The 23,830-nt window shown below is 44.5% G+C and overlaps 1 long non-coding RNA gene, 1 other non-coding gene and 1 pseudogene across 3 annotated transcripts in view; 2 read left to right on the top strand and 1 right to left on the bottom strand.

Annotated features, from left to right (window-relative positions):
* LOC140603639 (uncharacterized) overlaps positions 1-23,517 on the top strand; it is a 49,880-nt gene extending 26,363 nt beyond the window's left edge. For both annotated transcript variants that reach the window (XR_012006554.1, XR_012006555.1), the window contains exons 2-3: positions 14,309-14,458; positions 23,342-23,517. This is a non-coding gene — a long non-coding RNA (uncharacterized lncRNA). The remainder of the gene's footprint in view (positions 1-14,308; positions 14,459-23,341) is intronic.
* LOC140608750 (U6 spliceosomal RNA) lies at positions 13,406-13,514 on the top strand. Its single transcript, XR_012010733.1, has one exon. It is a non-coding gene; the product is annotated as a U6 spliceosomal RNA (small nuclear RNA).
* On the bottom strand, positions 19,739-20,763 carry LOC140624717 (prohibitin 1 pseudogene; annotated as a pseudogene).
* Positions 23,518-23,830: the final 313 nt, after the last annotated feature.

Genomic DNA, 23,830 nt, shown 5'->3' with positions numbered 1-23,830 from the left:
TTAGTTTGGCATTCAGACCCCTCACTGTAGCCTCTAGGCTCTTTGTCATCTGATGTTTGCTGATCTGTCTCTTCTCTGATGGTTTCCACTCGTGCAATACTCTTTTTCGTCTAAGATTTCTCCAAAGCTGGCCTCTCTGCCACTTCAATTTACCATTAAATTTTCATTATGGATTCCAACAATACCTTGCACTTGGCTGGATTAATACCTATCCACTGACCACTCTTTCTATATCCTGCCCTGTGCTGGGGGCTCAGCAGGGCCCAGGACATCCTTGGTCCTGTCCTTCTGGGGCTCACAGTACATGGGGAAGACAGACTCATCCCAAGACAGTGACAGCCCTGGATGGGTACCATGGGGGAGTCCAGAGGGTCAGGAAAGACTTCTAGAAGAGCCATGGGATTAGCATAAGCAAAGATGTGGGGGTAGAGTAAAGGGGACTTCGGAGATAGACCTCAAAGGTGTTGCACCAGGTCAGACATTACCCATGGGCTGAACACTCAGTGGGGTTCTAGGGCATGTGGTGGGTACATGGCCTATGTCCAGGCCTGCCAGCTCCAGTCCCCACTGAAACAGAGTTGACAACCACTGGGAGAGAATGCCAAAAACAAATAAATGAAGCAAAAGCAAACCAATGATTTAAAAAATCAGATTGTAATAGGAGCTAAATGTTGTGCCCAAGATTGCGAATCCGAGAAACCGATGCAAACACATGAGGGTTTATTTACAAGCTTGAGCTTGGGTCCAAGTATACCCGACACAGCGGAGCAGGGACTTGGACCCTGAAGTGGGTTACAGCTGGTTTTTTTTATAGGCTGGTCTAGGGGATTTTCAGAAGGGGTGGAGGAATTTCTCAAGTTCTGTTTACATTCTGATGTGGGGCTTTCAAGGGCATTGAGCTCTGTTCTTATTCTAATATGGGACTTTATACCACAGGTGTGGGCTCTGTTGTCTTTCTGATATGGGATTCTCTGCTGAGGACATTGAGGACATTCTGCAGTTTTTTCTATAAAGTTCAGCTCTTATTCACAGGGGCCTAAGATGGCTGTACTTGTGCTAATGCTAAACTTGAGGTGGAATGGCCTTGATTTTTCTCGGCCTCTACACTAAGAAGTCACATGAGTGTGGAGAAAGAGCAAGGAGGGGAGACCTAGGAAGCTAACGTGGTGGAGGAAGACATGGACAAGAGAGATCTGAAGAAGCCAGCCATGAAAAGGGAGTTCCAGGAAGGGGGAATGGGAACAGCAAGTGCAGAGTCCCAAAGTCTGGTTTGGCCATGCTGGGATGGCAGCAGGCCAGGGAGCCTGGAGCTAAGGGAGCAAGGGGAGGGGGCAGGGGGGCCACATGGGCCATGGGAAGGAGTAATAATCATTATTGAAGTTTGAGTACTTATACTCCTGGCCTTGCCCAGAGCATTTTACATGCATTACTTCATTGGATGCTCACAACCACTAGAAGGGCAGTACTATTTTGCCTGCATTTGAAAGAGGAGGTCACAGACTCAGGTGGGGTTAAGTAATTTGCCCAAGGTCTCACAGTCATGACATGAAAAAGCTGGGATTTATACTAAAACTTTAGGACCCCACCCCTTGGTTACAATATCCTCAAACCTCAGGAAGCTTATTGCCTGTTGTTTGTTCACTGTGGTGTCCCCAACACCTAGAACACGGCCCGGTTCACTGCTCAGGACACATTTGTTAAGGGATTACGTGAACAATGTGCATTTTATAGAGAAGGAAATTAAAGTTGGATACATAAAGGTTTCCAGATGACACAAGGTCATAAAACACTACTAGGATTTAAACTTGGGCCTGCCTTATTCCAAAATCCTGGCTACCCTGTATCCCAGTGGGGAGGCATCATTTCCTCAGGGTAATCCCACTACTGGCAAGGCCCCTCTGGTTCTTCCTCCGGGTAAAGGGCACCACCCAAGAGGCCTCACCCAAAAGAGGCTTCCTTGGGCCACTGCAAAGGTAAAGGTCGAGGAACAGAGCAGAAGGGCCGAGGCCCCCTCCAGTGACTGCTGTAGGAAGCTGCCAAGAGCGAGAAGCTGCAAAACACAGTCCCCTTCCCAGGTGCCACCTCAGACAGGAACCTCTCCCTCCGCGGAGCAGACCATCCAGGAAGACCTGGGAGAGGGGCAATCTGTGGAAGTCCCAGGCCACTAATAATGTGATATCCATTGAAATTTCATTCCTGGAGTTTTTTTGTTTTGTTTTGTTCAAAATGCTTCACTGGGAGCCGAAGAGTTTTTCAGCTAAAGCAAACAGTATATATGGAGGTAAGGGTTTTAAGCATGAATCTTTTTTTGTGTTAATTTTGATTTAAAAAATATCGCACTGATATATTACTGATCTTGATCGCAGAGGTTTTCTGTGGCACCTTCTTAAATTTTGCTCACAAAGTATATACCATAATTGCTTCTGTTACTGAATTACACTTGTCCTGACCCTGCATGAAGGCATTCTAGAATTATGTTTAAGAACATGAGCTCTAGACTTAGTTTGGATTCAAGTCCTGGTTCTGTTTTTCACTAGCTTTGTGGTCCTGGGCAAGCTGCTTAACTTCACTGTGCTTCACTCAATTTTCTTATCTGTAAGTGTGCTGTAAAAATTAGCACCTAATATAACCGTTTGTTGCAAGAATAAAATAAGATAACATGCATAAGAAAATTTAGGCAATATTTTACACATGTGCTTGATCCATGTTAATCATTAGTATTAGTCTTCAGAAAAAATTTCATGAATTAATTTATTACCTCTTTACCAGTAGCCAATGTATAGGTAATGTTCTAAGAAATTTGTTGTTTTATTTTATTAAGATTTTATTTATTTGAGAGAGAGAGAGAGAGCAAGTGAGAGAGAGAGCACGAGAGGGGTGAGGGGTAGAGGGAGAAGCTGACTCCCCATTGAGCAGGGAGCCTGATGCTGGGTTGGATTTGGGGGCTCCAGGATCATGACCTGAACCAGAGGCAGACACTCAACTGACTGAGCCACCCAGGCACCCCTTAATTTGTTTAAACTCTTCTGCCGCTCTTGTATGCTTTTCATTTTTCAGTCACAGTAGTTTTAGACTCTCAGCCTCTTGACAGGCAAATTAATAGTTTTAAGGATTTTAAAATTCAGATAACAGATCTTGGCTTATAGTAATAGCACACTAAGTGATTTATTTTTCTTAAGATTTTTAAAATTTGGGGATCCCTGGGTGGCGCAGCGGTTTGGCGCCTGCCTTTGGCCCAGGGCGCGATCCTGGAGACCCGGGATCGAATCCCACATCGGGCTCCCGGTGCTTGGAGCCTGCTTCTCCCTCTGCCTGTGTCTCTGCCTCTCTCTCTCTCTCCGTGTGACTATCATGAATAAATAAATTTAAAAAGAAAAAAAATTAAAGAAAAAAAGATTTTTAAAATTTGTTTATTCATAGAGACAGAGAGAGAGAGAGAGAGAGAGAGGCAGAGACAGAGGGAGAAGCAGGCTCCATGCAGGGAGCCCGACGCGGGACTTGACCCCAGGTCTCCAGGATCACACCCTGGACTGAAGGTGGCGCTAAACCGCCGAGCCACCCGGGCTGCCCACACTAGGTGATTTAGATCAACCTTCTTGCTGAAGACAACATAAGATGCTGGACAAGGTATAAAAACACTTTAAAAACATCAAGCATCAAAGATCTGATAAGTCAATGAGAAATAACTAACCAAGTTCCAGGAGAGGATGGCAATTTGAAGAGTAAATCTTGGAATTTGGGGACACCTTTACCCCAGACTCATTTGCCAATTCCAAAGAGCAACACCCCTCTCCCCAAGAGGCTGGACATCCCCCGAGGATTAGTGGCCTGAATGTCAGAGTTCAAGGCTGTCCAGGGTGGGGATGGTGGTAAAATTTCTATACTTTTGGTCCACCCAATCCTCATACATTTATTCTGTGGAGTTACTTTTCCCTGTGCCCTAGATGAAATTGAAGGTGAATCTCTTTATGTATCTGGATCCTTTCAGGTCATAAAATGCAAGCTATAATTTAAAAAGTTTTATGTAGGGGCCGCTGGGTGGCTCAGTGGTTGAGCGTCTGCCTTTGGCTTGGGCCGTGATCCCAGAGTCCTGGGATCCAGTCCTGCATCGGGCTCCACAGAGGGAGCCTGCTTCTCCCTCTGCCTGTGTCTCTGCCTCTTTCTCTTTGTGTCTCTCATGAATAAATAAATATTAAAAATCTTTAAAAAAAATCCCACCAGTTTTATATAAAGTGTCAAGACTACAAACATGATATTTAAGAACAAAACTTACCCTCTACCACACGGTTCTTCTGTAAGTTGGAAACATGGCTGTGATGGGAACATGGCCATCTCTGCACCTGACTTTATTCCTCCTCCTTCCACGTGTTGCCTGTGGCTTTGGTCTTTGGAAAATGGGGGAGGACAACTTCTTACATGACTGTCACCTTGTGAAGGATCTAATAAGGTGTTCATTGATGTCCTATTATGGATGGTTCCCAAAGCTAGGTTCACGAGTGTGTGACCTGCACTTAAAAGGGCTTTGAGCTTGGTTTAATGTTTTGCTGTCATCATTTTGAACTTCTTAATAGGTTTTGAATGGAGGACACCACATTTTTATTTTTCACTGGGCCGTGCAAATTCTATAGCTAGTTTTGCCCTCACTCTAGGGGCCAAGAGAGCTCACTTGGACTTTCCTTGGTGAGGGCAGATGAATCTTTATTCTGGAAGAGGCCAAGTCCTTTCTCAGCCCCAGGCAGCCAGCTGTGCTGGACTCTGCTGAGTGTCCTCTCATTTGCGTCTTCCAGGACTTGGCCTCATGTGTCTGTTTTTATTCATGGGCACATGTCTGGTCTAGAGGGATCACCCCACCCTCCCATCTCTGCTTAGAAATACTTGGGGCTGCAGGGTGCTCAGTGTAGCCTTTTCTCCCGTGGTCCACCGTACAAGTACCTACACAAAAACTTGCTTTTACGTTTTCTAGCTGCAAGTCAGATAGCAATCCACCATGTCCTAGGGGGCACACATTAAGTCCTTGAGGTCAGTGGGCACCTTAAAGTCCCCTCTCTAGACTTCATTGAACAGAGAAGCAACCTGCCAGCCCTTCCGTTTTGGAACTACACAACACCAAAACGGTCTTCACAATTCCTCCTTCATCCCCAACTTCCTCTTCTTCTATGATCCCAAACTGAATAAATCCTTTTGTGGTTTCCTATCATATTTAAAATAGAATTCGCCTGGGTGGCTCAGTTGGCTAAGTGTCTGCATTCCACTCAGGTCATGATCCCAGGGTCCTGGGATCAAGCCCCGCATTATGCTCCCTGCTCAGCAAGGAGCCTGCTTCTTCCTCTGGCCCCCACTCCCACTTGTGCACTCTCTCTCTCTCTCTCTCTCTGTCAAGACAAGATCTTAAAACAAACGAACAAACAAACAAAAACCAAAAAGCCAGAATTCAAATTTTGATCCCTGTCCCAAAGGCTTCTGAGTTTCCTCATACCCATTGCCCCTGACCTTCTCCTACCCTCTGCTCCTCCTTCTCTGACTATCCTGGCCTCCTCCCTACTCCTTATAATATGCCAAGAAAATATACTGATGTGCTGTATGAATTACCACTTGACACCAGCTGTATACATTGAAGAATTCCTTGGAGTCTGCAATATTGTGTACATTTAGAAGTTTTCCTAATAAAGATATTTGGCCATGTCAATAATAAGAGCATCCCCATCCTGCAGCCATTGCATGGTAACCCAAATAAGTTCCCAAATATCAAGGACACAGCAGAGTATATACAACACAGAATAACTGGTCATTAGATGTTAGATGTTGCTGTGACAAGAGTTATTATGATCCCCTCAGCTCCCCATCTGTTGTTAGAAACAGTCAACCCCCAGACGGTATCTTTATCTCAAGAACAAGGAACACCTGGAGCTGGCAGCAGGCCAACCCCTTTCTGCTATGATCTGTGAAGAGAGTCCCCTCGCCACACTCTCACCAACAGAGAGGTCTCTCAGTTTTTCCACAATTCACCACCAGCCAACCAAATGCCACCTCTCTCCATCTCCTGTTCCTCTGCTAGCCCAGTTATCATTGCCTTCTGGGGCTCCCAGACTCCTACCTATAGAACTGAGCAGACAGAGAAAGATCAGAAACCACTCTAGGACTTCTGGTGGCTTAACAGAGGGACATCACATTGAACAGGCACAGGAGTCTCCCATTGGGAGTGAGTTAATGACAAAAAAAAGAGATAATGTTTATTTTATTTTAAAAGATTTTTATTTATTTATTAGAGACACAGAGGGAGAGAGAGAGAGGCAGAGACACAGGCAGAGGGAGAAGCAGGCTCCCTGTAGGGAGCCCTATGTGGGACTCGATCCCAGGTCTCCAGGATCACGCCTTGGGCCAAAGGCAGGCGCCAAACCGCTGAGCCACCCAGGGATCCCGAGATAATGTTTATAAAAATGCACATTTTTGCCACGACTGGGGCCCTCTGTGCCCAGGTTGCAGCTCCATGGGTCCATCAAGCGTCTACCTCCTCATAGCCTGCTGCTTTCCTAAGGTGAGCTCAGGGCCCAGCTGACTGCATTTCCTTCTGGCCTGCATATGTCTTGTGACTCCCAGCTCACCCTCCCCATAATGAGGATCTAGTGCACAGTTTTAGGAGAACTTGGACTTTCCCAACGGACAAGAAAAGGCAAAAGTGTTTCTGCTTTCTGCCCTGCAGGAAACACCAAGGCATAAAAATACAAAAATGACTTGCTCCTTTCTGGAAACATGGGGAGAGATATATGAGAATAGTTATCTTACGAAATTACCCAGCCACACCAGGAAGCCACAAAGCAATAAGGAGACAGTTATTAGAATCAGATGCATATTATAAACTAAGGGGAGAATGTGAGGAGTTTTCACCCCTGAGGCTGGTGACAGATACATTCTGTTTTCTGCAGTGAAGAGAGGAAGCAAAAAGAAAGGCCCATCGTTCACTTGAAAAGTTTTCCAGTCCACCTGCTCCTGGAATGGTGGGTGGGGACAGTACCTGGTTCACCTTAGAACTAGATCTGGCTGCTCCCTCCTCACACAGCTTCACTGGAGGGTTGAACCTCAGAGGGAGGAAAGGACGAGTGGATAATGCAGTCATGGGGAGGAGCAGGAGGCAGCAACAGAACTGGGGCCATGTTACCCACCCCCTCAGGAAGATTTCAGATCTTTTACAGGAGCCAGAAGAAACAGAAAACCCTCACGTCATTTTGGGAAAAAAATGGATTCCTGATATATGTAATTTTTAGTAACACGCAATATACATGTAGCAAAGTATACAAATCATTAAGAGTATAGCTGGATGAAGTTTTATTATTTATTTACCCATTCTGTAATAGGGAAGGATAAAATGATTTTTCTTCTGAGTTCTGTGCTGAGATCCCTTTAAGAGAAAGGTTAACAAGAGAAAAAACAGAAGTTTACTCACCTGCACTTCATATACAAATAGGAAATACCCAGGGGAAAAATGGGTAACTCTCCAAGGTGACCAGAAATTTCAGGATTAAATACCATCCTGATAGTGAAAGGGGAGGAGGGAGGTAGGCCTGTCAGGGAAGAGTAAATGACTTTTTTAAGATTGATTGATTGATTTTAAAGATTTTATTTACTTATTCATGAAAGACACAGAGAGGCAGAGACACAGGCAGAGGGAGAAACAGGCTCCTCACAGGGAGGCCGATGCAGGACTTGATCCCTGGACCCCAGATCCACACCCTGAGCCAAAGGCAGATGCTCAACCTCTGAGCCACCTAGGCGTCCCATTCTTGATTTCAGCTCAGGTCATGATCTCATGGTCATGGGATGGAGCCCCATGTCTGGCTCCATGCTCAGTGCAGGGTCTGCTTGGGATTCTCTCCTTCTCTCTCTGCCCCTCCCCACATACTCTCTCTCTTAAATAAATAAATAAATAAATAAATAAATAAATAAATAAATAAATAAATAAATAAATAAATAGTGGGAGCCACCCAGGCGGCTCCTTACTGAGGTGTTTTTTTTTTTTCTGAGGTTTTTTTTTTTTTTTTTCTGAGAGGTTTTGATAGCACATTTGCTAGATGGAAAGCTGCGTGCCAGATACCACACTCTGTCTTGATTTGCTCTGTTAAAGATGTCGAGTCTGGCATGAAAGCTGTGGCTGGGGTTCAGTCGGCCTATGTCTGGAAGGTCACTATCCCCTGCTGTTTTCTGTCTGCTTGCTTTTGACAGGAGTCAGAAGATGAACAGCATGAAAACACGATGGTACCTGTTAACCCTGAGTCATTCACATCCTCACCTCTGGGCCTCATATCTGGAAGGCGTTTCTGGAAACATGTAGTTCCCAGACTCAGAAGGGAGTAGTGGTGGTATCGAGCTGAGCATAGAGAGACTGGTGCAGGCCACCCTACTGAAAAACAAGCAGTTTTTCTTTCATAATTATTTTTTATGCAGGTCACCCTACTGAAAAACAAGCATTTTTTCTTTCATAATTATCTTTTATAACCATCTTTAACTTCCAAATGAAGATAGTGGCAATACCATTTTTTTAAAAAGATTTCATTTATTTATTCATGAGAGACACAGAGAGAGAGAGAGGCAGAAACATAGGCAGAGGGAGAAGTAGGCTCCTCACAGGGAGAGGAGACCCATGCAGGACTCGATCCCAGGACCCCAGGATCACGACCTGAGCCAAAGGCAGATGCTCAAGCATTGAGCCATGCAGGTGGCCCTCATGGAATGATACATTTTTTCTGAACTATAGTACAAGCATTGTGAAAGCCGTCTTGTTTCATGAGTCATATATGAAGATACATGGAGTTCTAAGTGCGAGTAGCTTACATGACCAGGATATTAGGAAGTGGGGCTAGAAACTCATCAAATAAACTAATGGCCTTTTCTCGGTACAGCAATAACAGGTTGGATAGCAGAGCAGAAAACAATTACCCGATGGCTAACTCACCTACAAAATAAAATGGGTAAAATACAAACGGGAAGAAACCTTCAAGACTTCCAAAATCACCCCAATCATCCAATCCAGTACAGATTGGATTTCAGGCAGTTGAATTTAGTGGTGTGGAGGCCGAGAAAATTAAGGCCATTCCACTTTAAGTTCAGCATAAGCACAAGTACAGCCATCCCAGGCCCCTGTCCCCTGTGAATAAGAGCTGAAATTTACATTACTTCCGTTACAGAAAAAAAAAAAAAAAAAAAAAAAACAGTTTACAGCTTAAAGTCCTATAAAGCCCCATATTAGAATGAGAACAGAGCCCAAGCCAAGGGCAGGAAGCCCCATATTAGAATAAGAACAGAGCTCAATGCCCTTGAAAGCCCCACATCAGAATGTAAACAGAACTTGAGAAATTCCTCCACCCCTTCTGGAGGTCCCCTAGACCATCCCATAAAAACTAAGCTGAAACCCACCTAGGGGTCCAAGTCCCTGCACTGCTGTGTTGAGTATACTTGGACCCAAGCTCGAGCTTGTAAATAAGCCCTTGTGTGTTTGCAAGGGTGTTGGCTCCTTGGTGGTTTCTCGGATACGTAATCTTGGGCACAACAGTGGATTAACCGAAAGAGAGAGGTATCAGTATTGTTCTGTTTGAATGCCGCATCCATGAAAATATAAAGTAAAGGTCACCACCTCTAAAAACAAAACTAATAAATGACTTCAAAAGCAGAAAGTGGAGTAGATCATTTCAAAGTGGGTACCTGAGGAAATAAATCCATATTGTTGGTAGAGCTGGAAACAGAACAGGAATAAAACTGGGAATAACTGTGCCAGGAAATGAGGGAGTGAGGCATGAGGTCTCCTTTTTCATTTGTACAATTCATGCCTGTTCCAGTTCTTGAGTTAGCAGAGCCTATGTGTTAAGTCTGCTTTAGAGAGCTTTCTGGTGGGTTCAAATGAGAGGAAGGGAGGGAACACATTCCTTGAATGTGTTGCTGGTGGTTTCCCTGCCTAATTACTTCTGGAAGGATCTCCCTAATTGTGTAAATTAAAAGGTCAGGTTTCCTTAACACTGAATAATCCTTTCTGTTATTTAACACTTGTGTGTGTGTGTGTCTGTGTATTGATTTTGTAAACCACAGTAGTTTTGTTTGTGATATTTTCTGTAGGATTTCTATATTCTGTTACACAGCATAATAGCCTAGAGCAGAGTTTCTCAATAGAAGTTTTTCTGTCCTGCTTAAGTCATTTCTGGCAAAGGTTAGAAAGTATTTCCTACTCCGTGTGTCTCAAGCCCTCTTATTAATCACGATCAGCCTCGAACTCCTCTTATTGCCCTTGTACTGGTCCTCATTCAACATTTCCTGGGACAGGACTGGAATTACTACTATCCATCCCTTGTCTGGAAGCTGGAAATTTACAGGGCTGAAGAACAACTTCAAATTTAAGATTAATTCCATTAAGAGAATAGTAAGTTCAGGGACGCCTGGGTGGCTCAGTCGGTGGAGGGTCTGCCTTGGACTCAGGTCACGATCCCAGGGTCCTGGGATGAGCCCTGGCTTTGGCCTGCTCAGCTCAGCAGGGAATCTGCTTCTCCCTCTCCCTCTCCCTCTGCCTCGCACCACCCCCCCCAACTTTGTGCTCTCTTTCTGGCTCACTCACTCTTTCAAATAAATAAATATCTAAAAAAAAAAAAAATTAAGTTCCAACAAGGAAAGGGAAAACGAAAGGGTGGAGAAAAAATAAAAACGACCCAGAAAACCTAAAATAACCCAGAATTTTCAGATCTGGCCCTGGTTTGCCAGGAGCATCATTCAGGAGTGGGCGAGCTCAGCTGTGGATCTGGGGGCAGAGAGGGTCAGAAACTGAGGGAGAGATACTGGCTCCCCAGGTCCTGGCTGCTTTCCTCCTCATGACTGGATGCCTGGGAAGTGCTATCCTTCCCTGTGCTCAAAGAAGCGCTCTGCTGATGTGTAATGTAATGGTTCCTTGGTCCATGAGCTTAAATAAACCAGAACAGATGTTTCAAAATCCAAGACAGAAAAAAACAGTGATGAGCCAGAAATTCAAAACTGCTCACAAATAGAAGGTAGTTGATGATGGATTATTTCCAGGACAAGTGTTCTGCAAAGACTCTTGAGAGAGAAATGTCATACCATGGGGGAAAATGCATCAGAGCTTATTTTTATCTAAATGAGGGAGCAAGTGGCAAGTAAAGCAGGCCAATTCAACATCAGCAAGTAGTCAAATGAGTAAATCTCTATCAAAATGATAGAACTAGTCCAATGGCATTTCCAGAAGGGCTTAAAAAAAGATTATCTCCTTGAATAAAAATTGTGAGTTTTCCAAACTGACTTTTATGAACTAAACTACCTAAGGCATAGGTAGCTGTATTGCTTTGCTTGGGTGAAAAAATAGAGAAAAAATTAAGGAAGGAACAAAATAGTCATTAATGCTGTTACTCCTCAAAATTTTACAAATTACAACTCATCAAAATGGGAAGAAGGGAGTCCTACAGACAAGCCAAGAAACCAGTATTATTTACAAGGCTCCAAACCAGAAAAAGTTACTGTTGTACTTTGAGGAATGTACCTAGAGCAGAGTGCTTTGGGGGGGGGGGTGGGCAGGAGTGCCTAATTTTACTTCTTACAATTTGGTTCATCTTATTATTAGGCTAATCTCACACATGCCTGCCGCTTCAGAGAAATGTTTTGGCCTCTACAAGTTGCTGTAAGCCTTCAGGAAGTTAGAGTGGGAGGCTAGTTCTCCCACAGGTCTTGCATTTAGACTCGTGCAATGCCACTTTTTCAGTTGTATGGATTAAGAAACTTATAGTCAGGGGCACCTGGGTGGCTCAATTAGTGGAGCATGCGACTTTTTATCTCAGGGTCATGCATTTGAGCCCCAGGTTGAGTGTAGAGATTTCTTAAAAATACAGTCTTAAGGGAACACCTGGGTGACTCAGTGGTTGAGCATCTGCCTTTGGCTCAGGGCATGATCCTGGAGGGATTCGAGATCCAGTCCCACATTGGGCTCCTTGCATGGAGCCTGTTTCTCCCTCTGCCTGTGTCTCTGCCTCTCTTTCTGTGTCTCTTGTGAATAAATAAATAAAATCTCAAAAAAAAAAATACAGTCTTAAAAAAACAACAACTTACAGTCAAGTTGACTAAAGGGAAGCAATCCTTGAAGCTGAGAATTCATCCCAATTTATCATGGTGTTTGATAGTGTTGGATTATAGAATCAGCGTGTTGATCATTAGATGTTCAAAAAGAATTCAAGGGGTGTCTGGGTTAAACATCCAGCTCTTGCAGGTCTTGATCTGAGGGTCATGAGTTCCTGTGTGTCTTTTCTTTTTAAAAACAACCAGAGAGGGACGTCTGGGTGGCTCAATCTGTTGAATGTCCACTCCTTGGTTTTGGCCCAGGTCATGATCTCAGGGTCATGAGATCCAGCCCTGGGTTAGGTTCTGCGCTCCACATGGAGTCTGCTTGGGAGATTCTATCCCTCTTCCTCCTCTACACCCCTAACCCCATGCTCTCTCCTATACATACATACATACTTTAAAAAACACACACAAAAAAACTGAATAGGTATAAATATAGTTACTGGGGTAAATGCAATATAAGGCAAAGGAAACCAAACCACATTATTATTTAATGAAGTATATAATTCAAAGCTATAATTTGCAGTTGGGGCAAAGGAAGCTCTTCAGATTGCTGAGTCCAATTCCTGAATAAGATCTACTAACATTAACAAGTCTTTAATCTGACAGTGTTTATAAATACAAAAACCTATTCCCATTTACAGTTAGAAAAAACAAAAACAAAAAAACAAAAGTGTAACAAAACTTTAAAAAACTCGGGGCACCTGGGTGGCTTAGTGGTTGAGTGTCTGCTTTTGGCTTAGGGCGTGATCCTGGGGTCCTGGGATTGAGTCCTGTGTCGGGCTTCCAGCACGAAGCCTGCTTCTCCCTCTGCCTGTGTCTCTGCCTCTTTCTGTGTGTCTCTCATGAATAAATAAATAAAATCTTTAAAAAGGACTTTTAAAAACTCTGCCTTAAAAAATGACTGGGTCATTAAAAAGGATAATGTTACAGAGACATTATTTGCCTGAGTTGGAGAGAGAACATTGTAAGGGGACAGGCTTTGGGTCAAGCAGAACACAGTAATCTAGAAGCTTTCACTAAAGAGAGGTTTCTTTTTGTTGGTTCTCTTCTCTGTAGTGTAGACTGGACTGCAGTGTAGATTGCAGCATAGGCTGCATTCAGAAGTGGCTTCCAGAAGCTTTCAAGGCTATATATAATCTTCCTTTTGCACATTCCTCAGCAAAACGTGAGGCAGAGACTATACTCTGCCTATACTATACTCTCTGACTATACTCTCATTCTACCGTAACCTTTTCCTGTTGGTCACCTCACACACAAACTTGTGGGGATCGATTAAGTGTAAGCCTTAAAAAAAAAAAAATCTTGAGTGCTTGCTTTGGCAGCACCTATACTAAAATTAGAACGATACAGAGAAGATTAGTGTGGCCCCTGCGCATGAGGATGACGTGCACGTTCATGAAGCATTCCATATTTTTAATTTTTATTATATTTTTAAAAGATCTTATTTATTTATTCATGAGAGACACACAGAGAGAGGCAGAGAGAGGCAGAAGGAGAAGCAGGCTCCATGCAGGGAGCTGACGCAGGACTCGATCCCAGGTCTCCACGACCATGCCCTGGGCCAAAGGCAGACACACCCAATGGCTGAGCCACCCAGGTGTCCCTCCATATTTTTAAAAAATTAATTTTGAAATAAATTTAGCCTTAGAATTTAAAAACAGTCAGAGTTTCCATATACCCTTCACTCAACCTCCCCAAATATGATCCTCTTACATAACCATAGTACAACGATCAGAACTGGGAAATTAACATTAGTGTAATGCTATTAAATAAACTAGAAGCCTTATTCGGATTTCACGAGGTTTTCCACTTGTATCCCTTTTATGTCCTATGATTCAAAATGATGCACTTCCTTATTACGTCTCCTTGGTCTCCTCCAAACTGGCAGCATCTTAGACTTTCCTTGTCTCCTGTGACTTGGACATTTTGAAGAGTAAGTAAGTCATCAGTTCTTTTGTAGAGTGGCTCTCAGTTTGGCGTGGGCACTGAAGTTCTGAATTTCTGGTGAGGAGATCCCGAAATTCATGGGGTTTTTCCCTTGCATCACGTCAAAGGGCTCATGATGTTGCTGTTAGGTTTAATCACTATTTTAGGTGTTTTCTTTTCCAGATTTCTTCACTGTAAAGTTACTATTCACTTTTCCATCACCAGGTAAATTGTGTTCTGCTTGTTTTTAATTTTTTTAAAGATTATTTATTTATTTATTCAGAGAGAGAGAGAGAGTGAGAGAGGCAGAGACAGAAACAGGCTCCATGCAGGGAGCCCAACGTGGGACTCAATCCCGGGTCTCCAGGATCACACCCCGGGCTGCAGGCAGCCCTAAACCACTGCGCCACCAGGGCTGCCCTGTGTTCTGCTTGTAAGTCGATTATTACTTGAGTTCTTTGGCTGGTGTGATGGCTCTTTTTTTTGGGGGGGGGGGGATGGCTCTTTTTATGTGTCAACTTGACTGGATCTTGGGAATGCCAGAGTCTTGGTTAAACGTTATTTCCAGGTGTATTTGGGAGGGTGTTTCTGGAAGAGATGAGTTTTTGAATAGGTAGACTGAGCCTCCTCAAGGAACAGGATTTCTCTGGCCTCACCTTTATGATCAAGGACTAGGTAATGTTGCAGGTTGCAGAATTGCCTTGGAGCAGCCAAATGATCTCAGGGATTCTCTCGGGAATGCTGCCCACCTTGCAGTAAGCAGTGGTAAAAGAAAGGGGCTCTTCCAGCTGCTGGCTGAGCTTTAGCTTGGGGTTTAGGACAGATCCTTCATTCCAAGAAGCATTGAGAACAAAGACAAAACTCCATCCTTTGTGGAGTAGACTGGAATATAAAGCCCCATGACAGCAGGAGTTTTATTCTACCAGAGTCAGCTACAGAGTAGGTACAGATCCTAATGGCTCCCTAAATAAGTACTTGGAAGTATTATGCATATCATAGGACACCTGATCCATGAACTGGGGTCCGGTAGTATGTGGTAGGTAGGAAGAATTGGGCCTCGGCCATTCTCTCTCCCTTTCTCTGCTCTATACTTAGGGGGAATGATACCTGCAGACTGTTTGCCAGGCTTCAGTGTCAGCTAGCTTTGGGTTTGAGTCAGCTTAGAGGGTGGGGTGGGGGGACATGGGCAGGAGGCTGGAAGAAGAGAAGAGAGAACCAGGGTATTGTGGGGCATCTCAAGTGGGTGGGGGCTGGCAGCTGGTAGCATGGATGCTGAAAGAATTTACCCGAGGAGGAACAAAAGAGATAGAGGTTTATTGAATACGCCACAAGGGATCAGTGAGCAGGATAGCACAGGAGAGACTGTGTGCTGCGAGGTGGTAGTGAGGGGCTATAGTTATAGGACAGAGTGAGGGAGCTGGGAACAGATGGAATTTTTTCCTTTTTTGATAATCTTAGGGACTGTACCTGGTTGTACTTGGTCAGTTAAGGCCTATGGCTTAATGAACCTGTGCGTGTCTGCTCAGTGGTCACTGTGGGCCTTTTTGCCCTGCTCAGGTTTCCATTGGTCAGGCCTATTGCCTAAAAGCAGCCTCTACAGGTATCTTTCTCCCCTGTCCCCCTGCCTTGGCCAGCCCCCATGGCAGGAACTGCACCTCCACCTCCCCAGCCCCAGCCTTAGTCCCCGCCAGTCAGACCCGCTGATTCCAGTTTTCTTTGCTGATTCCTTTCCTGGGCTCTGAGAGCCTCACCTCTTGCCTTTTCTTTCCAGTAAAGGGGTGGGCATAGCTACTTTTTGCTGCTGACCTGGGGCATCACCACACGATTCCCTGCTCGACCCTCAGTTCCTCCATCCCCTGTTTGGCCAATTCTCTGTATTAAATTCCTCTGCTGTAAATACTCAAAGTAATTCCTGTTTTCCTGGAGAGAACCTGACTGAAACAGATATCTAGAAAGCCGAGATTCATGAAGCTGGCAGGTGTGGTGACACAATTAAGAATAACGTGTTTTAGATCATGGAGTCAAGGTAAATATAATCATTTTGTTTAGAAGCTTACTGGCCACCATGAGCTGGAGATGAGAACCAGAATTACAGGGTCTCATTTACATACCCTTATGGAGGGAGAGGCTAAGAAATTCAATAATGTCAAAATTTATTTAGAGAACATAGGAGAAGAGACAGGGGTCTGTCAGAATGTGCCTCAGGACTCCTAGTTGGAGTATAGTGGAGACCTTGGGTTAGGAGAGTAGGTAACCATCAGCTGGAAGCATGAAGGGGAATTGAGAAGATGGAAGAGCATTACAGTGTCATAGTTTTTTTTTTTTTTTAAGATTTTATTTATTCATGAGAGACACAGAGAGAGAAAGAGAGAAAGAGAGAAAGAGAGAGAGAGAGGCAGAGACACAGGCAGAGGGAGAAGCAGGCTCCATGCAGGGAGCCCGATGTGGGACTTGATCCGGGGTCTCCAGGATCACGCCCTGGACTGAAGGCAGCGCCAAACCACTGAGCCACCGGGGGTGCCCCAGTGTCACAGTTTTTAAAAAAAGATTTTATTTATTTATTTGAGCAAGAGAGAGCATGAGCAGGGGGAGGGGCAGGCAGAGGGAGAAGCAGACTCCAGGCTCATCAGGGATCCTGACCCAGGGCTCAATTCCAGGATGCTGGGATCATGACCCCAGCCACCCAGGCGCCCCCACAGGCCATATTCAGCACTTGTTGGCATACTGGACAGAACCGTGGCCAGACTAGGAAGACCCAGCTGAAGACAATAGTGCGGCATGATAGCACAGAGCTGTTTGGGGGAAAATATTGGCTAACTCCTTGAATGCCTGAGTTAAACTATGGCAAGGACTTTTGGCAAAAAGTCAATCTTTTTTGTGGGACAGATTTCATTTGTGGCAGACACACTCCTTTTGTAATGGTTTTTGAGGCAATTTTGGAAGAAGCTTATCTGGGTTTAGTTTAATTTTAACCAAGAGCTGGGGCAGCTCCGTGGCTCAGTGGTTTAGCGCCACCTTCAGTCCAGGGCCTGATCTTGGAGTCCTGGTATCAAGTCCCACATCAGGCTCCCTGCATAGAGCCTGCTTCTCCCTCTGTGTCTCTGCCTCTCTCTCTCTCTCTCTCTCTGTGTCTCTCATAAATAAATAAAATCTTTAAAAAAAATAAAAAATAATAATTTTAACCAAGAGCAACCCCTTATTAACATATGAGATCAAAAGGGGAAAGACACAGAGGCAGGAATTTCCTGTTGAATCTCTTACTGAGGAATCACTGCAGTATAACATTTAGAAGAGGGTGCCTCTGTCAGGGCCTCTGAGAGAAAATTTACATTCAGAAAGAACCTATCTAGTATGTAATACACTATAACCCTGTTCTGCAAAGATCTCTACTCAGTAGGCGATAAGAGGGGAAGGGGCTGAGAGAAATACATGGTGATCTGAGGTTGGTGCCAAGATAGGAGCAAACAGAGGGGGGAAACATAGCCAAAAAGAGAAGACAGGACAATTCTGTTGGAGGAATTTTCAGATGCAAGCATCAAGTCTATGAAGTGTTTGACTTGGGTGCCATCTACTGTGCAGATGATGAGGGACAACACAAGATGTTTCATTCCCCCCCCCCCCCCCCCCCCCCCCCCCCCCCGTCCTGATCTGCATTAGCAAGATTTGTAGATTTTGATCTTTCACAAATTCCATTCTTCCCTATTTATAGTTTCTCCACCTTCTTTGGGAGATTTCAGAGTTGAGAATTTTAACACTAGGAGTTTGGCTTCTTTCTATCTTCTTCCCCCCCTCCCACACCCCTCCCTCCCTTCCTACTTCCTTCCCTCCCACCCTTCCTCCTCTCTCGCCTCCTTTTTGTAACACACAGCCCTGTGGTGCTACTAGTAAACCCTGCATGTTGTTCCTCGCTTGATGTAAATGGATTCCCAGGAGCCTCAGATCCCTGGCAATGAGGGTGGAAGGGGTGGGGCAGCCACACCCATGACTTTGAAGATGGTCTTGGGTGGACTTCTCTTTCCGAGTTTCCCTCAAATGTGTCTTTCAGTTTTTCCTTGTGGACATCAGATTGTTCTCCTTTATTTTCAATGGTCAGTTCAGGTCCTGTCAGTTTTTCTAGAACAGATTTTTTTAGAATACTTCTGGCTAAGGAGTCCCAAACCTGAATTTAGCTCAGAGGCTGGCCATTTAGCTTCTGATGGCACCATTCTCAGAAGACAAGCTTGCATACAGTGTTTTATTAATAGCTACCCAGATAGTACTGTAGCTGCTTGTGTAGCTTCTAATTCCTCTAATTCCTTTGTAGATTTTGCTCATGTTATGAACTTTTTTGCCAAATTTATGAGGTCCTCAGACATCCAAAGGTATGAACATTTACCATACACTCAGGGGCCTTCTAGTCAGTGAGCTGTGTTAAATGGGTCAGTGCATTTAAAATTTTCCAGGTGGGGTGCCTGAGTGGCTCAGTGGTTGAGCATATGCCTTTGGCTCAGGTCATGACCCTGGAGTCCTGGGATTGAGTCCCACATTGGGCTTCCCAGAGGGAGCCTGCTTCTCCCTCTGCCTATGTCTCTGCCTCTTTCTCTGTCTCTCATGAATAAATAAAATCTTAAAAATAAGTAAATAAAATAAAATTTCCCAGGTGCTAATGGATGGGCAAGTAAAGCTGTAGGAGGCCAGCCACCTTGACTTTAAGGTTTTATAACTTGACACTTGGTCAAATTAAGATAAGGGTGATCTCCCATCCTGCAAAGCAGCCATTTGCCTCAGTGAAGCTACTTCCATTTCAGCAGAGAACAATGCAGGACTATAGTCACTTGATGATGTTTAAATAATATAAGACGGTGATGGTGGGCAACCAATGAAATCAAAGATAGCTTTGATTTTTATTTATTTAAGTAATCTCTAGACCCAATGTAAGGCTCGAACTCACAGCCCCGAGATTAAGAGTCACATGCTCTTCTGATTGAGCAGCTAGGTGCCTCTTAGGATATCTTTGATTTTTTTTTTAAATTTCATTTATTTAGAGAGAAAGGGAGCAGGGGAGGAACTGAGGGAGAGGTAATTTTTTTAAAAGATTTTATTTATTTAAAAAAATTTTTATTTATTTATTCATGAAAGACACACGGAGAGAGGCAGAGACATAGGCAGAGAGAGGAGCAGGATCCCTATGGGGAGCTGATGCAGGACTTGATCCCAGGACCCTGGGGTCACGACCTGAGCCAAAGGCAGACGCTCAACCACTGAGCCACACCAGCATGCCAAGAGAGAGAGAATCTTGAGCAGACTCAGCGCTGAGTGCTGAGCCTGGTGCTGTACTTGCTCTCAAGACCCCAAGATCATGACCTGAGCTGAAACTGAGAGTCAGAGGCTTAACCTACTGAGCCATCCAGGTGCCCCTGTATATCTTTGATTTTTAATCTAAAAGTTTATATTTGCCAGTTGTTTTTAAAAGGAAATTGTTGGAAATAGATACGTACATATATGCACATATATACATAGACATACACATCATACTCACATATATATACTTAAAGTTGGTCTTTACATTTTTCCTGGTATTCCTACGCCCCTTATCTTGGGCTTGGATGAGCACTTAACAGTCTCCTAAAATCAAATAGGAGTTTTATTGAATTTGATAGACTTAATGTCCTTTATTTCCAATTTTTAAATTATTTTATTTTATTTTATTTATTATTATTATTTTTTAGAGATCTGAAGTGATTTCACTTTTATTTCCTACACTTTAAGCCAATCATGAAATTTCACAGTGATTTCTGGGGTGGGGGCACAAGGATGGTGGTATAAAGAGTCGTCAGGGCTGTGGGGGCCCGAGGACAGGCAGGCCAGACAGGGCTCACTGAGGCAGCTGCAGGAGCACAGACTGCCCAGCCGGCAGGTAGGTGATATTCCGAGAGCGTGACAGCTGGTACGCCATGTCCTCTGCAGCCTCCAACTTGCGCAGCTCTATGAGGCCGTCGCCCCCTGTGGCGAGCGAGTTGGCTGGCAATCAGCTCTGCTGCCTTGGAGTCACCCTCGGCAGAGATGATGGCCTCCTTCTTCTGCTGCTCAGCTTTTTCCACCACAAATCTGGCTCTCTCTGCTTCCTGCTGAGCCACCAGTTTGGCTTCTACTGCTTTTGTGAACTCCTTCCCGAAGGTCAGATGCGTCAAGGACACGTCATCCAGGATGAGCCCAAAGGTTGCTGCTTGCTCTATAAGGTCATCACTCACCTGTCTGGAGACCAGTTCTCTCTGGGTGATCAGTTCTCCAGCATCAAAGTGAGCTACCACCGACTTGAGGATCTCTGTAGTGATAGACGGTAGCACCCGCTCATCATAGTCCTCCCCGATGCTGGTGAAGATGCCAGGAAGCTGGCTGTTGACTGGTTGGAAAAGGATGCGCAGGATGATGTTGACATTCTGTAAATCTTTGCTACCAGTGATTACTGGCACATTACGTGGTCGAGAGTGGCAATCAAAGATAATAGATTTCTGTACCCAAGGGATGAGAAAGTGAGTCCCTTCTCCTACTACAATGTCCTGTACTCCACGGAACCAGTCAAAGATGACAGCTCTGTGGCCAGCATCCACATTATACAAGGCAGAGTTCACCACTCCTCCTGCAACAGCTAAGGCCAGGCCGAACTTGTCAATGGACTCAAACACTTTGGTAGCCATATCTCCTTCTGCTGGATCCACTCACACCTGCTTCCACTCTGACCTCCACATGAATTCCCCAGCCCCAATTTTTAAATGATTTTAAAAGTGAGAAAAGAAAAAAGCCCTCTGCCCTTCCTCCAACATCCAGGAACTGACCTGCACTCCACCCAGGCCTTGGTGTTGTCCTGTGAGCATAAACAACTTTACAGATCATCAACATCAGGCAAGGCCACTCTGACTATGATGGAAAAAAAAAAATCAGGCCACTCCAGAATCATGGCTGAAGAAAAACACATGAGCATTGCTCAAACCCCAGAAATGACCCCTCTGTCACAGCTAAGTGACTGCTGCTTTAACTGTTCCAGCTTTAACTTCACTCTGGTCTTGCCTTCTGGATAGTATGGAGATCCTCAGTCAGAAAATGCTCCAAGCTTCCTGGCAGCACCCAACCCAGAGCAAGGCCTTGCTTCCTTATCCTCTTTTCAAAATAACCTAACACAGGCCGTATAAATCTCATGTTTAGGCTTATAATACATTTTAATTTCTTATCCTAAGTCCTTCTTTCTTAGATGCCCACAGTTGCTCATGGTATGTGCCTCCACTGCCGCAACAAGCAATAAACTTAACTTGTTCAATCCCAGGTGTGTTCCTGGCATCCTTTGGCTGGCTGGCATTGCCACAAGAAGTGTCTTTCTTGGTCATCCTTCATAAATTTTACCAGTCCTTGAGTGACAAGCAGCTTTGGCATAGCTGGTGTTTTAGCACTAAGAAAGCTTGGATCTTGGGGCGCCTGTGTGGTGCAGTTGGTTAAACATCTGACTCTTGGTTTCGGCTCAGGTCGTGATCTCAGAGACTTGAGATCAAGCCCTGCATCAGGCTCATCCATTAGCACTTGGGAAATTTTATTTTATTTACTTATTTTTAAGATTTTATTTATTCATGAGAGATACAGAGAAAGAGGCAGAGATATAGGCAGAGGGAGAAGCAGGCTCCTTGAAGGGAGCCCAATGCAGAACTCGATTCCAGGACCCGGGGATCACAACCTGAGCCAAAGGTAGATGCTCAACCACTGAGCCACCCAGGTGTCCCACCTGGGAAATTTTAAATGCACTGACTCCTCTAACACAGCTCACTGACTAGAAGGCCCGTGAGTGTATGGTAAATGTTCATACCTTTGGATGTCTGAGGACCTCATAAATTCTGCAAAAGAGTTCATAACATGAGCAAAATCTATAAAGTCTAATTCCTCAAGCCCCACATAGGGCTCTGCACCCAGCACAGAGTCTGCTTGGGATTCTCTCTTTCCCTTTGCCCCTCTTGCTCATGCACTTTCTTTCTAAAATAAATGAATAAATCTTTTTTTTTTGTTTGTTTTTAAAGATTTTATTTATTTATTCATGAGAGAGAGAGAGGGAGAGGCAGAGACACAGGCAGAGGGAGAGGCAGAGACACAGGCAGAGGGAGAAGCAGGTCCATGCAGGGAGCCTGACATGGGACTTGATCCTGGGTCTCCAGGATCAGGCCCTGGGCTAGAGGCAGAGCTAAACCGCTGAGCCCCCCGGGGCTGCCCATAAATGAGTAAATCTTGAAAGAAAGGAAGAAAGCAAGCAAGCAAGCTTGGATCTTCATTAGGGGTTTTGGAATCTTATTCTCTACTCCTCTTTTCAATCCACTCGAATTACAACACTTGAGAAAAGAGAGAAAATCTCAAAGAATGGAAGAATCTTACCATATTCAAAGGCAAGCTGGTGACTTTTTTTAAAAAAAATTATTTGAAAGAGAGAAAAGCATGAGTGGGGGGCAGGGCACAGGGAGAGAGAGAAGCAGGCTCCCCACCCAGCAGGGAGCCTGATGGGGGGCTTGATCCCAGGACCCTGGGATTATGCCTGAGAGGAAGGCAGACACTTCACCTACTGAGCCATCCAGGTGCCCCAAGCCAGTGACTTTGAAGGAAGCCCTTTGTCTGGGACATATTTCCCTTCTCCGTGTTGTAGTCTCTAGTTGGGATCATTGTCTAGAGATAGATTTTACAAGCTAGTCAGATCCCAGAAGAAGCATTCACAGTCTAAGGGTATTTCTCCCTCTATTTCTATTTTGTTTTGTATTCTTTGTTATAATACTTGGTCTTATAAAAATGTAGGAAAGGTTGGGCTCTGCGCTCAAATTTTCCTGGAAGGCTTCCTCACATCGTGATTTAGATTACTTGTGTATATCTGTAGAATTTTCCTATTTTTTTTAATAAGGGAAAGAAGGACCAGATACCCAGAACCCACATGGGTGGAGTTGCTCACAGACTAGCCAACAGGGCTCCCCAGCTGTCCTTCCTGGTGTTGTTCCACTTCTCACCAGAGGGAGGCGCTGAGTCCCTGAGACCTGCAGCCTGTCCAGGCTCTCTGGTTTCCTAGCAGCCTGGGAAACAACCTGTGCCTACTTGGTCCTCATTTTCATGAAGGAAAAAACCACTCTATTTGAAACGGGAGTCTAGCCAGGCCTATTTCTGGAGAAGAGAGTTTCTAGCTCTTCCAGATGCTGGTGGTGGTAGCTGGTTAAGAATCCACCTTAATCTGTATCAGCCTTCACAGAATACAGACTGTGATTCCTGTAAGACAATAGAAAAGAACCCATATATGTATTTTTTCTTTCACAATTTCTCTAAGGTTTGTTCAGCAAAATGCCTCCTCAGTTGCTGTTACTTCAGGCTGAATGAGGAAGATGGCGAGGGCAGACCTCTGCTGGGGCCTACAGGCAGGTGGGTCACCTTCATCTCACAATCAGGTGTCTCTGTCCTCAGCCCTCAGGTCAGTTTAGTCAATTGACTAAACTGGCCCTAGTTGTGTGTGTGGTGTATTTATTTACTTATTAATAATTTATCTTGAGCTGAAATTTTTTTTAAGATTTTAAATTTTGAAGTAATCTCTACACCCAACATGGAGCTTGAACTCACCACCCTGACCTCAAGAGTTGCATGCTCTACCAACCGAGCCGGCCAGGTGCCCCCCATTTGCATATTTAAATGAAACAAATCTCAATGTATTGGTTTATTTTTTTAAATTTATTTATTTATGATAGTAACAGAGGGAGAGAGAGAGAGGCAGAGACACAGGCAGAGAGAGAATCAGGCTCCATGCACCGAGAGCCCGACGTGG

The sequence above is a fragment of the Canis lupus genome, chromosome 1 (genome assembly GCF_048164855.1).
Source record: "Canis lupus baileyi chromosome 1, mCanLup2.hap1, whole genome shotgun sequence".
In the NCBI taxonomy this organism is placed as follows: Eukaryota; Metazoa; Chordata; class Mammalia; order Carnivora; family Canidae; genus Canis; species Canis lupus.
Note: the sequence above shows the minus strand (reverse complement) of the source record. Positions and strands in the feature narration are given on the sequence as shown.